General features: G+C 36.3%; 1 long non-coding RNA gene across 2 annotated transcripts; it reads right to left on the reverse strand.

Moving 5' to 3' along the window:
- Positions 1–3,250: 3,250 nt before the first annotated feature.
- LOC126972199 (uncharacterized) lies at positions 3,251–5,952 on the reverse strand. 2 transcript variants are annotated; one of them, XR_007731069.1, is made up of 2 exons: positions 5,803–5,952; positions 3,251–3,462 (listed from the first exon to the last, which is right to left on the reverse strand). It is a non-coding gene; the product is annotated as an uncharacterized LOC126972199 (long non-coding RNA). The 2 variants fall into 2 exon arrangements; XR_007731068.1 differs by lacking the exon at positions 5,803–5,952 and adding an exon at positions 3,988–4,335.
- Between the last annotated feature and the right edge of the window lie 8,972 nt (positions 5,953–14,924).

Raw genomic sequence — 14,924 nt, forward strand, 5'->3', positions numbered from 1 at the left:
AACCGCGTCATTGCTGAGGAGGTTGCGGGGTAGCCCTAACATCATTCTGCAAACCATTGCTAGTCATTATGATGCGCCAATTATAAAGGCATTTATGCGGCTTCATGTGCCTGTGCCTGTGCCTGTTTAGTTATAATTATACTAATATAATTTAGGACATTTTACTAACAATTATTATGGATATCTTTTTTTTTTCCCGAATTTAAATTAATAATATTATTAAGTATTTTCTTATTAATTGTGATTATGACATATCTTAAATTTTAAACTGTAATTTTATCTGTAATTTAATTAATATCAAATTAAACTCAACAGTATTATGTAATTTAATTTAAGTTAAGATTGTTTGTATATCTATGGGTAATGCCTGAAAATAAAATGATTTATTATTATTATTATTATTATTATAAGTTATGGCGTCCTCTTAAAATTGTCAAAAATTGCAACTCATTTTTTGCATATCCGGTACTATAAAATGTTTGTTATAGCTACAGTTAGTTGATGCAACCCAGCCTAAGTATAGATTCCATTTTTTTATTTGTTTTTCTTATAGCTTGTAAATATGGCGTCGCGAGAAAGGGAAATTGTGACTATTTTAATATTTACAACTTATCGATAAATAATCATGTCCATCTTTATTAATATCAACTACTGACACGGACGAGTAAAAAAATTAAACTCCGTGTCACCTACATAACAGTGAAGCATCAAAACAAGCCAGTTAACGTGTAAATACATAACCCCACGCTCGCACTTACACTAATATAAGCTAATCAGCCGCCATTATGATATCTGCCTTCGTCTGTGATTGACAGTGACATCCTGTGTGGTCGGTAAATAAACAGGGACTTTACCCGAAAAATTGGGTAATCCATGTAATGGTGTTCTAAGTAGATAAATCATTATCTGTCTCAAGACGCAGTGATTTATGATAACAGGTATGTCTTAACCAATATCTTTTTAAAGTAGTGTGGAACACTACTTCAATACGAGTATCGTTCTCATCTTTGATCTGGTGCATCCCAGTATCAGTTCTAATCATTAAATCGCGTGCAACGCAGAGCTACTCGAATTGACGGATCCCCGACTCTGTCAAAATTTCCATCACTTGTGTATTTACTTAGCAACCAAATCACTATAAAGTACATAGTTATTTGTTCTCTAAAAATGTACTTATTTAATACCACGTCAGTGGCAAACAAACTAATTTAAGAATGAATTTTGTGAAGGCATTCTTAAAAAATAAGAAATCTTAGTACGTCATTTTTATATCAGTTAGAACAAACATAAAAAAATAAAACAGAAATAAAACCAGCAAACCTTACTTTCAAGGTGTACCTGTTTTTTTTTATGTGATTTATTTACTTACTCATACTCTGCCTACGTTATGTATTTTTAATTCAGGAAACAATATGACTATCAGAAATTAGAAAATCGGAGTTAAAAGTAATGTGGCTAAATAATACTATGACTAATAACGGGACATAATTTGTGTTAGCTGGTATCCCCCGTAACTGCACACACACTAGATTAAAGGTGCTTCACTTGTTAATATTATGGTGCGGGGACCCCCTTTTTCTACTCGTCCGTGACTATGGATTAATGTTTTGTGCTACTGTTTATGTCTATGGGTGCAGTGCAGTTATGCACCTTAATGAAGACAATGCCCGCGGTTTTAAAATGGGATAGGCTGCCATTTTAGGGACGTATTTATTTTATTTTAGTGATGGCTTATATCAATCTGCTATTCCACCTTCCCTCTAAGGCACCTCACCACTTTCAATTTATTTGTTTGTCTTGTTTTATCACTTGGTTGACTTTACCTTGAATACCGATAAAAGTAATAAAACAATAGACAAGGCAAGTGGCTCATTTGGTCATAGGTTTTTTTTTATGGAAAAAGGAGGACAAACGAGCGTACGGGTCATCTGGTGTTAAGTGATCACCACCGCCCACATTCGCTGGCAACACCAGAGGAATCACAGGAGAGTTCCCATGTCAAAGCTCCTTGAAAAGCGCTGAAAGATGGTGGGAATGATATCCTAATTTGTGGTGTAACGTGCGAAGGTGGAATTCGGCGGCAGGAAACAGGTCAAACAGCTCTTCGGAACACTCCCCGTCATAAATGCGGTAGAAGACGCACAATAAAGCGACGTCTCTACGCAACGCCAACTGATCCAGCGGTTCACAGAGCACTGGGTCCCCGACAATTCGACCTGCTCTGCGTTGCACACGATCAAATGGATCGAAATGATCCCGGGGTGAGCAAGACCAGAGATGACAGCAATACCTCATGTGTGGCCGGACCTGCGCTTTGTAGAGCGCTAGTATGTAGGCCAGCTTGAAGTATTCCGATTTCCGAAACTATACGAGGCTTTAAGGGAAGTGTTGTCGAAGAGCGGTGATACGACAAATGGCTTTTTTTTTGTGGTTAGCGTGCAAACTGAGGTGAACGTTTTACCGCACGGATATCTGTAGATAATGTTTGGAGTCGCCGTCGTTCTATTGGAGGTCACCAAATTGTATTAGTTCTGCTGTATTCAAAAATTTTCTTATTAAAGGCAAGTTATTTATTCGTATGCTTTGCTAACACTAATATTTTTTAAAACAACAATAAACAAAATAGCAATTTGATTACAAACAGTTAGAAATTCTGCCACAGATCGCACCGTTACTGTAAGTCGTTAAGGAGTCCTATTGATCATCATATGCGACTACGACAATTACTTAACCATAACTATGTTATGGTAGATGACTTAAATATCCGGATAGCATAAAAAAAATACGGCCGAGTATCGTTAACTTTAATATTAATTGAAGAGTTCCGTTACTTTGTCATGGATTCCGTAATCAGAATCTAGTCAAACTCTCACATATATACATCTTTGATCTATCCTTTTCAATAAAAAAATAATCATCGAAATCGGTTGGCGCGATATCGAGTTACCTATTCGTAAATTTATCATCCACTTTGCTATACGTACGTATAGCAAATTAAGTTACAACACTGGGACCACACGGGAAGCACCAGCTTTCAAATAAAAAAAAAAAGAACTATCAAAATCGGTTTACCCAGTCGAAATTTTGAGGTAACAAACACAAAAAAAAACATACCGACGAATTGAGGACCTCCACCTTATTTGAAGTCGGTTAAAAAGTAGGACAGGATCCGAGGGCTTGGTGGCTAAAAAATTGGAAGTGTCAACTAGAACTATCACTTAGAATTTTAATGTTTTAAATAAAGATAAAATTTAGATACCATAATTTTTTTAAATCAATCTATACACAAAATATGACTAATCGAAATAAATACAATACACAACGACATTAGCGAAGATGTGACAGTTCTCGTAATTGTATGAAGCGAATGCATCTCGTTCGTGGTCCCATAGGAAGGAATGGAACATCTGTACGCTCTGTTGTCGACGCTGACCGATCGTAACCAGCACGATGATTCTGTACCTGAAATACAATGTTTAGGTATTTAAATAAAATTCGTTTTAAAAGATTAAAATGCGTGTATTTGTTTTTTTACGTTAGGTTTTTGCGTTTTTGGCTAGAACCGACCGGCACGACCAGTTGTTTGCTTCCCCATTTGCTACGCCCAACCAATTACTGGCAACCTGATTCCCTCTGCAGGGCAACAATTATTTAGTTCCGTATTCTACAGGTATACTTCTAAAATTTAAAACTAAGAAATTTTCTATTTTGAATTGATGACAACAACTTCACCGTGTACAAAAAACTCCCCACTTTTCACTAATGTGCTCCACATCATCTATGAAGCTATCCTAAATAAGCCTTTTTACTAATGCAGAAATAACCAAAAATATCTGTTACGATTATACAAAAGAATTGAAAACACCGTTTAATAGTATTATTAATTAAATCCTAAGAGTACCGCTAAATAAGTAAGGTGTACAAATCCAACCTGGCTCTCATGTCAGATTTTACATTATTTTGATTATAAGTATTGATATTACTTACCTACTCGACAAGTTTGTATTTATCGCAAAAACAAGCACGGTCAAACTTCCGAATGTTACTGAAATACAAATTTAGATTCAATGGGTTCTTTCTGATTGCGCCACTCTGCATTCAATAATATATTTAAAATGACTTCAGTAAGTTCATTCAAGTGATTTTTAATAACATCTTCTACGGCAGAAGCAGTAAAAACAGGAAAGGGCTGTTACTCCCGCTATCATGGGCAATATGTACATCATTTTGTAGATTTTTACTGCTTCTTTGTATAATATTATGATATAAAATTGTTTGAGGAGATTTTTACTTGCCACTGTCATTGGTTGTGACATTAAATAATATATATTTATATAGTATTATCTATGGTTGTTATGTAGGTATTTATTAAAGTAGGAAGGTAACATAATATTAGTGGAACGTAGTGATTCTATTGTCTTTGATTTTGTTTTTCTTGACTTTTATTAAAGTTGCCCCTGGGTTCCTACTTATTATTAAAATATGACACATAAATGCAGGCTAGCTGTGTCGGAAATGTACCTACATTATGACTGAGTGAAGAATTTACGCCTAAGTCGCTCTCTTCTTACCTCTTCTTTTAGTCCACTTAGCTCTGTTATGTCATTCTTTCTTAATCTTTGTTTCAAATATATAACCACTTCAAACAAAAAGCTCTCTACCGCATTTTTATTGCTTTCAATCCTCTTTTACCACACCCAACACTCGCTACCACAAGTAAGCCAAGGAATCTAAAGTGTACACGCTTCAATGAACTACCAGAAGTGTTTTGACGTGCTCTGTGATTTATTCTGACTGCGCATATTGCGCTGCAAGGCCCCGTTTTTCTTAATTACCTAATTTTACTCTCCTCTCAATGTCTATACCAGCGAAAAGACAAATACAGCGTGCTAGTGAGAAGATCATCTCTAACGATAAGATACAGCAAGATACATATCGATTGTGAACGTATTACGTAACCGATTTAGATTGACAACTCATACACAGTCAGCCACGCTCAGCATTAGGTACTTAGTATTTTGAATATTAAAACACTAGCTAAGGCACAAATTGACTTTGACACGCATTAACAGCCTGTCAGGTCGTCTTTAAGCTAGTATATTGTAAGTCTATTCTTCTATCTATATATTTTATTCTTTCACTCTTGACTTAATTGCCCGAAATATCCCACCTGTCATATTTTTCTTCCTTGACAACATTGCGTATGTTTTCGGCCAGGTTAGTGCAGATTTCAGGTATCATCTTATCACTATATTCAATCTCATTTAGCTCAGAGTCCACCATTCGTTTCAATAATTTGTTCAAGGATTCTACACTAACACGTTTACGAGGGTTTAGTTGATACGTAGGCTGGTAAGTTCTAACCTGTTTGGAAGTAGAAAAGGACATTTTTGAAATGTTTAATCGATAAAGTTGCTTAAGGTTAAGATGCAGATAGTTCTGCCTGGCTACATTGTTTTTGAGGGTTACCATATATATCTAAATGAAAAACCACCTCTACGGACCATATTCGTTTTTCCCATCTTCTTTTTTCACAGATTCAGATTTCTCAGAGCTTCTTCGTGGAGGATTGAAGATGTAATTTCTCAGAGCTTCTTCGTGGAGGATTGAAGATGTACTTAATACCAATAAAATACATTTGGCGTCCACGGGAAAGGTAAACAATACTTCCAGTGTTATAAAGCCAATCGAGCAATATACGTTAACGAACTACGAAGCTTCTACGGTGTGTTGTTTAGACAAATATTATCACTAACTCCATTACCAAGAAAAAGATACCATAAATTTAAATTAAATACGAACCTGTTTTTGTTTAATACTTTGGCGACGTAATAAAGTATTGAATGGTATTTTTCCAGAAGAATTCGATCTTGTCCGTTTTCTTTGTTCTCTGGACATTTTTTAAATTGTATTGGAAATCTTCAGCGCGAAGTTTCGGAACTTCAATAATCATGGCTGTCTCGATTAAAATAATTATAAATAGCTTCCGTGTTTTATTGCCAACTTGGACAAATTATTACTTACTTCATAATGTTTCTCTTTCAATTTGCCATGTATTGTAAGCACCCGTAAGTTTGACATGGTAGCAATGTAGTTTAATATATATTTAATAATTTTATACCTACCTATTAATCGTGCATTGTAAGGTCGCAGGTAGGTCGAAGAATGTAATTTTATATTTACTAGCAGGTGGCCGTGACAATGCCCGCATATATGTATTTCTAAGTATTATAAGTACTGTAATATGTCCCGGAAGGTTACCACATTATGCATCGGTGACACCCTAATATAAAATATAAAATTTAAGGAATTTGTAGATTACATTAACGAACATTTTAGATTTACAGCATATAGGTACTTAGGCGATATATCTCAGTTGCTGAACTCTGTACATTTCTTATTCAGGTGCACTGCAGTCCGTTTTAATGCTTTCGTTTGGGTTGACTACAACTATTTAACACATTTATTCACAATTGTTCGCGATTACGAAACATGTCGCGAGTGACAAAGCGAGGGGCAAATGGATAATAGGATCAGGTTAAGGAAAGTGATTTAGAAACCGCCCATGTACGTCGCAACAGTAGAGGCCAAGAGATTCATATCTCGCCTTTAAGGTGGAAGTACGCTGTAAGCTTGGTGGTCCCTACGTTATATCTGCTCAGGAATACTGCAGCCGGTAATTGGTTCTATTGAGTAGCTATATGAGGCAAAAAGGTTTCTCGCAAAACACACGGTTATAGGATTAAATACGTCAACATGTGGACGGAATTTCATTAGTTACCGGTGGTGTAATTCAGCTGCTGGTATCAACTTGAACAATCCCTCTGAGCACTCCTCTTGAATTAAGTGGGAGAATATGAAGAGACTCCATATTTTATACAACGCCAATGAATCAAGCCAAATGGAGATGACTTGATCGTCGAATGTCCGAGCCGGAAATGGAAGAACCTGATCTTGAAATTGGTGTCGCCGAATTTTCCAATTCAGGGTGTAGTAGTCGGAGGAGTATTCTTCAATCGAAGAAACTGGTACCCGACAACGCTATCCCGAGAGGAATGACCGCTTTAAGGAGCTTAACCAGTACCGCAGCACTATCGTGGAAATTCTATTTATCTAGATCGATTTATGAATGTTGTCCTAGGTGGAAAAACGTGCTGGTCTCTTACTAATACTGCCTATGTGCTTTGACTTCACCTCAGCAAAAATCTTTAGAGGCGAGATTATAGTGTTTTTTTTTTAAGTTTGCAGGTGTTTTCTTTCTTATATACAACTGCATTGACCTAAGCTTGATTGCGTTCCTGATTTCACCGAGAGGCCTGCACGCGAATGTATCAGCCAGATAGAATATCTGTGTATCCAAACGGGAGTGGACGGTATTTAGATTAGGACGAAACCCACTGATACGATAGAAGTCCATAGCGCACGTAGCGGATTGAGGTTTCCCGTTTAAGCCTCTGCCTTTTTGATTCGAGTCAGCATAGCTTTGCCTGCTCCAAAGTACGCGGGGCAGCCTGGCCGTCCACCATTAGGTAATTGTGGAAGACCCGGGACAGATTCTCCATGACTGTCTAATCTTGTATTGTCTTGGAGTAGTTATTTAGGATCTTTTAAAGCTTCAAATAGCACTATGTCATTTGAAATTAAATCCCGTAAATAATATTAAATAATATAAATAAACATTGCTTTATTACTAATAAATTCGAGTTATATAATGATTAAGAATTAATATTATTTCATTTGTAACGTTATTAGAACTAGTTACATAATTGAATTTGTAAATATTAACTGGTTACTAGCTGACCCAGCAACGTTGTATTGCCATATAAAGTAATAAAATTAATTCAATTATTAAAATTTTTGGGGTATAAAAATAGATGACGACCGATTCGCAGACCTACCAAATGATATATAATAATTTATCGTACATATAAATGTACATAAAATTTATCATACTTCAATATTCAATAAATTCGATTGCCATCTTGCAACTCTATTGCATATCTGTGGATGTAATAGAATAATATTAAAATCGCGATAGAAAAATAGGTGTTGATCGTAGAGGGCTTAAAATTTAGGGTTGTATGTATTTTTTTAATGTTGTATCATAAAAAAAATATCTTAAAATTAAAAAAAAATGTTGTGGACTACCCTTAACATTTAGGGGGATGAAAAAATGGATGTTGTTCGATTCTCAGACAAATCGATCAAGCCGTTTCGGAGGAGTTTAACTGCTATAGAATTTTATATATTAGACGTTATAGCAAGTCTGGATGTCTCAATAGTTTGAGGGCAGTCTTCGCAACTGATGAAGGAATTCTTAGGCCAGTCACGTGACCCAGCTGTCACGATATACCAATATTTGTAAATCAAAGAGGATGTAAACTTCGTAAAAGAGACGGGGCTGCCTAACATAAATTGAAATTTAGTTTTATATGAAACGTGTAGTGATTTCACATAAGTTTGAAATAGTAAGTACTAGTAATGACAGCATACGATTCTATTCTATTCTTTCTAGTGGCTTCTGTGGAAGGGGCACCACAACTCGCCAATGTCACGTTACAGTAGACCAACAAGCTTAGAGTGTGTCATTTGATCGGTGTAAACGAATTTATAAGTGATTATAGTAATGACCGGTGCCCAGAATCAAAACAGATTTATTTTCTTATTATACCTGAAACAAATATACATGCTGTTAGATTATAATGGACAAACACTGATAATATTACTTATATAAAACATTTATTGTGTTAGTTATAACTTAATATTATTCTGTTTAATATATTTACATAAAGTATTTATAAAAGGAGTGAAAACAAAGGTGAGGAGGCATTTCATGGAGGTGGGGCGGGGGATTTCAGGAGGTATAAAGTTGTACAAGGAAGACTTCATTAAAGGGCAATTAAAGAATAAATGGTCTACATTTCCCTCATCAAGTCCACAGTCACATAGAGAATGGTCTCTAATTCTTAATTTGGCTAGGAATACTGGAGTGCAAGAGTGGTTTAAGCGTAACCGGCAAACTGTTGATATTATTGATTTATTGGGGAATCTAAATTACGAGAACCACGGTTTTAAAGGGATAACAGGTTGTATATCACCATAAAAGACGCCCTTAGCAGTTTTGGAAACCTGCCAGATGTTTGACCACCTCTCAAACATATTTATTTTCAAAGTGGAGCACAAATCATGAGAGAAGATTTAAGAATGTTGTTGGGAGCCTGTATGAGCAGCTGACCTGGCACAAGCATCAGCATTTTCATTGCCGATTATACCTGCATGGCCTGGTATCCATGCTAGAACTATGTTGATGTTGAGATCATAGCACTCTTTCAAGTTTTCTCTTATCTTAAGTATAATTGGAAACCTACTTTTTGAGCTTTTGGAGTCTGATAATATAATAGAATTGTTTAGGCCATGGGACTTAATAAATAAAATAGCTTCAAGTATAGCAATTGCTTCCCCTGTGAATACCGAAGTGACAGTTGGGCAGCTGACGGTTGGAAGGTGAGTGCATTGAAAGGCATTGAGAATAGGGGTAATTTCGAAAGTTGAAAAAAGGGGTTAGGGAGTTGAGAGTACAATAGGTAACTATGGGCAAGACATGATCTCTTATCTTGAGAAATTTGGTTATTGTTGTATAGGCCAACTAATTGATCTAATTTATGCAGCAAAGGGTGATCCCGGAATTCCGCTAATTTAAAAAACGTTTTTGTTTATTAGTTTTTGTTTATTAGCGAGGAACTGTCGACGAAGCGAGAGGGGAGGTTCTACACACTCGACCTGCATAGCATTAATAGGACTAGATTTCATAGCTCCTAATATAATGCGCAAACATTTTGCCTGTAATTTGTCTAACTTATCTAAACCTGCCTTATTGCCTGGAATCAAAAGTAACGTGCCATAATCCATGTGGCTACGAATTTTGGCATTGTAAAGCAATCTTTGGGTGAAGGGGTGAGCCCCCCACCAAACGCCAGATAATGAGCGAAGGATATTAATATTTTTTTTCACACTTTTGGGAGATGTAGTTAAAGTGCTTTACACCTGTCAATTTTTGATCCAACCATACACCCAAGAACTTAACATTATCGACAAAAGGAACTTCAATATTGTAAATTTTGACTTTGATTACAGGAGACGTCTTTTGTTGGTGAATAAAACTACCCTACTTTTGGAAGGTGATAGTGTTAGCCCATGTTGCAAGAGGTATGATGAGAGATATTCTAGAGCATGACTCAAACGATTAGAAGAAGCCTGTATAGACTTGTATATAGAACAATATCATCTGCATATTGCAAGATTTGGCAAAAGGGGGTAACTGTGCTAGAAATATCAGAGGTATACAGGTTGTATAGTAAAGGACTGAGAACAGAACCTTGAGGTAAACCTTTCCAAACTGTTTTAGGAGGTAGGTATGAGGATGGGCCTTTAATGGTAATTGTTCGCTCCATTAGCATATTGCATATGAATCGAGTTAACTTCGCTGGAATACTCAGCTGAATGAGTTTGCTCCTGAGCAGAGGAAGAGACACGTTATCATATGCGGATTCTATATCTAGAAAGACTGCCAAAAGAGGTTCTTTTTGGAAAAGGGCTAATCTTATATCAGTGGTAAGGATACCCAAGCTATCTAATGAGCTCTTCCCCTTTCTGAATCCATACTGGGAATCGGAAATGAGGTTATTGTATTCAACAAACCACTCAAGTCGATGTTTGATCATATGTTCACATATTTTTGCAAGAGCAGATGATAGGGCAATAGGTCTATAACTGGTGGCTTTAGATGGACTCTGACCTGGTTTGAGTATAGGAATGATCACTTGATTTTTCCAAGATGGAGGTATGGCACCGACATCAAATAGGTTATTCATAATTTTGAGATAGTATTCTTGGGATCTGATTGAAGATTGTTTAAGGAAAGAATAGGGGATGCCATCGGCCCCGGGAGAAGTGTCAACTAAGCCATCCAATGCCAGAAGAAGTTCTGAAAAAGAGAAAGGGGAGTTTAAATTATGAGTTGATGAGAGAGGGATTGGAGGTGAAGGGAGATAGTATTCATTAGGAACTGAAGGGGGTGACAACCTATCTGCAAAGGATTCAAGCCATACAGATGGATCTACACTTGAGTCATGCTCCGAAGGATTGTAAGAACCCCTAAATTTTTTAACTTGTTTCCATACAATTGTAGATGGAGTACAGGGAGATAAGCTCTGGCAAAAATTGATCCAACCTTGTTTTTTCTTTTTGGCAAATAAATTAGTGGCCTTGGCAGCAGCTTTTTTATAATTAATGAAGTTGGTCAAAGTCATGCTCCTATTATATATTTTTTCGGCTAATTTTCTATCCTTAGCAGCCTTGGTGCAATTTGAATCCCACCAAGGAGTTGAAATTTTACTATTGGATGATTTTTTTATGGGAAAATTTTGGTCAGCACTAAATATCATGGCCTCTGCTAATTTATTATAATTTACAACAGCATTTGAATGGTTAGGATTGGGAAAGCTTAAAATTTTTTCATCAAGGCAAGTGGAAAATTGCTGCCAATTAGCATTTGTTAATCTGTATTTGAGAGAAGGGGAAAAATTTTGAGCAGGGATTACTTTATCAGGTAATGAAATGATAATAGGATAGTGATCACTGCCATTGTAATTTTGAAGGATGTTCCAAGAAATAAGAGAAGCAAGACAAGGAGAACATAGGGTCAGGTCAACTGCACTTTTTGGATTTTGAGAAGGAGCAACCCTGCGGGTTGGAGAGCCATCATTTATTATGCAGAGATTACATTCATCAAAAATATCAAGAAGGGAAAGAGAAAAATAATCAGTAGTGCTAGAGCCCCAAGACATGTGATGTGCATTAAAATCTCCCATTAGAATCATAGGAGAGGGAATAGACGAGATTAAATGGAGTATGTCTGCAATCATAGTTGAATGAGGTTGAGGGATGTATATAGAGACCATGGAGATGTTCAAAACTTTTGCAGCAACAATATTTATACCAGGATGTTGGTTTCGAAGGATTATTGGGGAAAAGGGAAGTGTGCGTCTTATAAATAAGGCACAGCCTGCGCCAACACCATCTGCTCGATTATCCCTGAGGCATGCATAGCCCGGGACCCTGAAGTGTGATCCAGGGGCCAGCCATGTCTCAGATATGGCGATGGCAGAGGGAAGGTATTTATTTATAAGATGAATAAGGCTTGGTTTCCTAGGACGTAGGCTTCTGGTGTTCCATTGAAGGATGGTCACTGGGGCCATGATTGTTACAAAGGGATAATATGTGAGATAGTTTATGGGCAACGTTGGACGGTATGTTAAGAGTGTTACTTGATATGAGACTTAGAATGAGTGAAAGGAGAACCTCCAGGAGGTTTTCATTCTGTACTGTAGAGGAGGGAATAGACTGATGCATTAATGCTGAGCCATTGGGGAACACTGAAGGTACCTCAGCAATAATGGCCTGATGAGCAGCTTTATCATAGGACTTGCTTAATGGGGCTCTAGAGTGTGGAAGAGAAGTAACAGTTTTCCTATATGAGGTAGTTGGAGCAGAAGGAATACTAGTCTGGCTCATGTGGGTTGTAGGGGCATTATGGGATGAGGAAGGATTACTGAGAATTTCTGTGAATGGCCTTGTAGATTTTGGGCAACGCTCTGCTGCCTCTACATAAGAGATGTTCTCTTGCGACATTATTATTTTAATTGTTCTTTGCCTACCATGTTCAGGACAACCTTTATTGATGGAAAAATGTTGTCCAGAACAATTAATACAATTTGCATCTTTTTCTAGTATCTTACATGAGTCACCAGAGTGGGATTGGGCACATTTATAACACCTTGTGTTGGATCTGCATGTAGTTTTAATGTGTCCAAATCTGCAGCAGTTCTGACATTGAATGGTGGGGAAAAGGTAAGTTTCTACTGGAAGGGAGTTATGAAATAGGAATATTCTGGTAGGGAGTGATTGTCCTTGGAAAGTAATAACTATAGTTTGGGTTGGGATCCAAGAAACTTTGTTATCCTCAATAACTTTTCTATTGAGTCTGCGAGCTTTTAAAATCTTTCCACAACCTGTGGGAAGATCAACTGACTCGACAAACTCATTCATGGATAAGTCCACCGGAACCTGGCGGACAATACCCATCTTTGTAATATTATAATTAGGTATATTTGCTTCATATTTGTTTGCAGTTAAAAGTGGGTTATCTAAAAATTTGTTGGCATCTGAAGCTGATTTGAAGATTACTGCTATTTTATTCCTACCAACTTTTTGAATACCATCCGGGCATATATTGGCAACTTTATGTCTGTGTAAAAGTTGACCAAATTTTATAGGTCTTATTGTTAAACCTGAAGAGGGATCTTCTTCATTGCGGGAAACATGAATAATAAATGGACCTTTATCTAATGAGGTGTATTCTTTAATCCCCACAACTAAAGTTGGGTGATTATATATATTCTGTATGGATGCAGAAGCCATATCGGTATCAATAATTGTCTTTTTAGAGACTGCATTTGCGTTATGTGTTGCGCTGTCCTGTAAACGACGTTTCGATCCAGGTAATGGAATATCCGGAGGATCCGGAGGTTCTGGGGATCTTCATCCATAATGGATAAGTTGGTAGTAAGTCTAAGTTAGTAAGCACGCAATTAGATATCTATGTTAAATTGTTAATAAATACTTACTAGTAAAAATACTCCACCACCAATAAGATAATAAAAACTGCTATACACAAGTTATTAATAGGCACTGTAAGAAAATGTAATTATAAACTATAATAACACTCGACTCACGCGTGTTAGCTACCAAAAACGTATCAGTATACGATTGGCCACGAAGTAAAATCCTGCTAACCGAACAGTTGCTGATACCGTAGTGGATTTCTGCTATCTCCTTTTTTTACAAGAATATAGTCGTCATGTGTCAATCTGTCAATGACTGCACGCTTTACAATCGAGTGAATCACATGAGAATCACTTTAGTCAAGAGAGTTTCGCTAGCCTGATTGTAAATTATCATTTTTGTCATTGTCAAATTGTCAAACATTTTTGTTGTCTTTACTCTTTGTACATTGTTTATATTTCTGATATCGGCAATCGGCAAGAATTTAGGTTAAGTCTTATTATTACAGTACACATTAAATATTAATTATTTAACTATTGATATGATAATGAGACCCTAGAGATATTTATTGTCAAGCTCATTTGTGATCACAGAGTACCTTTGTATAAACTAGTTTTGAGCTTTTTGCCCGCCCGAATTTATGTGCTATAAAATTATGCTATTATCACTCCTTTCATCGTAAACACGGAATTATGAACAATCAATTAACTATAAACAAATTCTTTAGATCGAATAAAATCGACAATTCCATGCCAAAAAAGAGATTGAGCTTAAGTCTTACGAAGACATCGCCAAACAAATCGTCAAAGGTTAAATTAGAAGACAATATTGCTGTAAATGTTATAAGCTTAGTCAGTGATGATGAAGACTCAAGATCAGAAACATCAAACACAACTATTAATTATTCACCGAAAACTCCAACGAAATCTCCTAACACTAGTACAGGCGGATCTGCTGGTAAATCATCTGCTCATAAATATTTTTCACCACAGAAGAAATGCAGTATAACATTGAAGTCCCCGAAAAAGGCAAGAAAAAGCTTAGGAAAATTGTTTTCTACTTCAAAAAATGATTCCGAGTTTGAAATGGCTTCTGAGGGCTTGGATGATAAAAGTAAGTGGTTCAGTAATATTTACTAATATTTAGGGTGATCTTTAAATTTAATTTAAGAATTATATAACACAATACATTATAATTTGTTATCTTTGGGGTATTTTTGTAATAATTAATAGCATTGCTATAAAGATTCTTAGTATTTTCTTTGATTAACGCAAGTGTTACACAATTTAATAAAACACTTT

This window comes from Leptidea sinapis, chromosome 25 (genome assembly GCF_905404315.1).
Source record: "Leptidea sinapis chromosome 25, ilLepSina1.1, whole genome shotgun sequence".
Taxonomy (NCBI): domain Eukaryota; kingdom Metazoa; phylum Arthropoda; class Insecta; order Lepidoptera; family Pieridae; genus Leptidea; species Leptidea sinapis.